Raw genomic sequence first — 3,900 nt, forward strand, 5'->3', positions numbered from 1 at the left:
TGATTTCAATGAAGCATTTTTGAAACAAATAAATGATTTAAAAGAAGAAAATGAAGGTCCAGTTTTAGACGTCGAAGTAATTAAAGAAGAAGAACAATTTAAATTAACAACAATGTATTTGAAGAAACCTACTGAAAGAGATATAGGCAACATAATATTGGATTTGAGAATGACTGGACCAGGCATAGATCAAATAAGACCTATAGATTTAAAGAAATATTGTTACTTATTTATGCCAATTCTAACTCACCTAATACAGCAAATAATAAAAACAGGAAAAATACCATCAAAACTTAAAATATCCACTATCACACCTGTATATAAAAAAGGAGATAAAAATGTAACATCGAATTATAGACCCATAGGAACAATGTCAGTAATAGAAAAAATTATGGAAAAATACTTGGAAATAGAAACGAAGAAATACATTCAAGAAAATAATATATTACCACAATTTCAACATGGATTTCAAGCAAATAAGAGTACAATGACACTTCTAGATGAATTTGCGAACATATTAAATACTGCTATGGATGACAGGAAATATATTGTACTAAGTTTTTTAGATCTCAGAAGAGCTTTTGAAACCATAGATACCAGTAAACTATTGGAAAAATTACAGAAACTTGGAATCAGAAATAAAGTATTTGAAGATTATTTCAATAATAGAAAACAAATAACAAAAATTGGACCTAATTTGAGCAACGAAAAATATATAAAACACGGACTAGGACAAGGAAATATTTCTAGTCATACCCAAAACTCCTAAACAAATAAAGACCCTCCAATCACCCACAACTCTTGAAAGGGTCAACAAGTAATTTGAGCTGGATGGAAAAGCTTCGTCCTTTGAAATACTTTCGACTTCCCTCGTAATGACCTTGACAGCCACAGGGAGTCAAAGCAGTCCTAATGAATCGGACGTCACTTCAAAAGACTTTGACGAAAAGTTGAAAAGGAAATGAGCATCAAAGAGTAGCCATGCGACCAGAGTCCATTTTCTCCTCCTTTTCCTTTTCTTCTTTTTTTTCTTCTTCTTCTTATCCTTCCCCTTCTTCTTCTTTCTCCTCCTCTTCTTCTTCTTCTTCTTCTCCTTGTAATAATCTTTCTCCTTCTCCGCTTACTCATTCTCGAGATTTTCCTTCTCTTCCTGTCCTTTTTCCTCCGTTTTCTCGTCCTTCTTTTCTCTCTTCACGTCTTCTTTCTCAATTTTCTTCTTCTCCTAGTCTTTTTCCATCACCTTCTCCTCCTCTTGTTTTTCTTATTCCCCTTTCTCTTCATTCTCCTTCGCCTAATCCTCATCTTCCTTTTTCTGTTCCTTCTGTTACTACTCCTTTTTCGCCTGCTCTCCTTCTTCTCCTCCTCCTTACCTTTTCTCCCCCTCCTCTTCCTCGTTCTCCTTCTGTTCTTTCTCCTAATCTTCCTTTTCCCTCCTTTTAAACCCATTCTCTTCCTTCTCTTACTCCTCCTCCTTTTCCTCTTCCTCCTCCTCCTCGTTCCTATTTCTCGTCAGTATAATTTTCCTATTTCCCCTGGTCTGCTTGGAAACTGGTGGGGAAATGAGGTTCACTTTGAAGTGTAATGACGTTATTTTAACAATCATGAGATTATGAGGAGGGGATTTTAGAGGGGAGTTTAGATATAGAGCTTTGTATTATTATCTAAATATCAGGTTGAACCCTTTTTCCATGGTTTAAATTTTAGAGTTCATCACACTCTGAAAATATGTAGGTAATATAGTTGGAAAGAATATCCCCATTAAAAAAAAAAAAAAAAAAAATGCTTTCCAACAAGCATTGTTGGAAATTTCCTACCTCTAATGGTTATTATTGGCCACCCTAGGTGTAGGGGCAAACAGCCCTTAATGATGTGGCTTCTACGAATGGGAAACCCTAACCTATGGTTACTTACGCGAAGGTATGCTGAGTTTCAGTGGTGTAGGTAACAAAGGTGCAAGGCTGAGGACACGAACAGTTCATATACACCGGTAAACTCCACTGGGGAAATCCAGGCTGTCCCTCCGGTGGCGGAGTGTTCCTCTGCAGAACTGGGGGGGGGATATGGTAGATGGGTGAAATGAGAATTTGAGACCTTCACTTATTCAGATCAGATTTGGTTTAACTTGATTTGAAATTCTTAGGCCAGCCAGCCAGTCACTATCAGGTACACCTGATCAGATCGGCCTGTCAGATCTAAATGATACCTGAGCTCACCTACTATTAGGTAGACCTGACAGGCGGACCTTATCAGGTATACCCGCGATAGTGAGTGGCCATCACTGGTTTTGAGGAAAACAAACAACAAGAGAAGAAATTCTAGGGAATAACTTAACATCTTCGTGTATCGATCATATGATTTGATATTCTTAAGCCAGCCAGTCACTATCAGGTACACCTGATCAGATCCGCCTGTCAGATCTAAATGATACCTGAGCTCACCTACTATTAGGTAGACCTGGCAGGCGGACCTTATCAGGTATACCTGATTGTGAGTGGCTGGCTACACCATAGCCATCACTGGTTTTGAGGGTCCTTTTGGCTTCAGTCACCTAAATTTTTTGTATGCTCCTCCAAAGACTCCACACACTTCTGTCTTGTACTGTCTCTTGGCATTACATGAATGCACAGCAGAAATGCTGTTGGTTCTTTTTCTTCTTCTTCTTCTTCTTCTTCTTCTTCTTCTTCTTCTTCTTATGAAAATAATATAATGAATTGTATAAGTATAAATATTAGAAGTATGAATAAACATTGGAATGAGTTTTTAATACACTTAAGAGAAAGTATTAAGAAAATTGATCTTATTGTAATTACCGAAACAGCTTTAAGAAAAGAAGAATGCGACAATTACAAAATTGAAAATTTTAATATGCTTTCTTGTTCAAGAAATAATAGAAAAGGTGGTGGAATAATAATATTTATCAAAAAGTCTTTCAATATTGAAAACATTCACTATGATTTGGATGAAGCTGAAAATATATTCTTCAAAATTGAAAATAACAAGAACAAAATGAATTTTGTGATTTTAGCAATTTATAGACCACCTGATAAAAATGTTGATGACTTTTTGAAAGATTTAGAATGGTATTTAACGCATGCCGTAAAGAAAACTGATAATGTTATAATGGTTGGAGATGTAAATATTTGTTTACAGAAAAGAACAAGAGCATGTACAGAATATTTGAATCTACTTTACAAGTTTTCCTTGATTCCTACAATTAAACAAACAACAAGAGAAGAAATTCTAGGGAATAACTTAACATCTTCGTGTATCGATCATATAAATGTCAAAACAAGAAATTATAATGCGATTACATCTGCTATTATAGAAGAAAAATTATCAGATCACTATTACATAAACATGCAAATATCTTCTGAAATAAATGACCAAACGATAAATATTCAATCACAAAATAGAACAATAAAAATTATCGATGAAAAAATGTTAAGTAAAGAAATTGAAAAAGTAAATTGGAATGGAATGAAACAATGGGATGATCCCGATAAAATATATGAACAAATGAAATTGAAATTTGATGAATTGTATGAAAAATCTTCAAAATTGTTAATTAAAAACGGAAAAGATGACATTACACCTTGGGTAAATTGGAGGATAAAAATGGAAATAAATAAAAAGAAAGAATTATACAAAAAGTGGAAAAATAATAAAAACAATATACTCTTCTATGAAGAATATAAACAGCAAAGAAATATTGTTACAAATGTAATAAAAAAACAGAAGAGAATATACTTTTTCAAAAAATTTAAACAAGCAAAGGGCGACAGTAAAAAAACATGGATGATTATAAACAAAATGATGAATAGAAAAGAAAGAGAACCAAATGATATTGTATTAAAAAGAAATTTCAATACAGAAAATACCAAACAGTTGGCGAATGATTTC

Source organism: Diaphorina citri, unplaced genomic scaffold (assembly GCF_000475195.1).
Source record: "Diaphorina citri unplaced genomic scaffold, Diaci psyllid genome assembly version 1.1 scaffold91, whole genome shotgun sequence".
NCBI classification, from domain to species: domain Eukaryota; kingdom Metazoa; phylum Arthropoda; class Insecta; order Hemiptera; family Psyllidae; genus Diaphorina; species Diaphorina citri.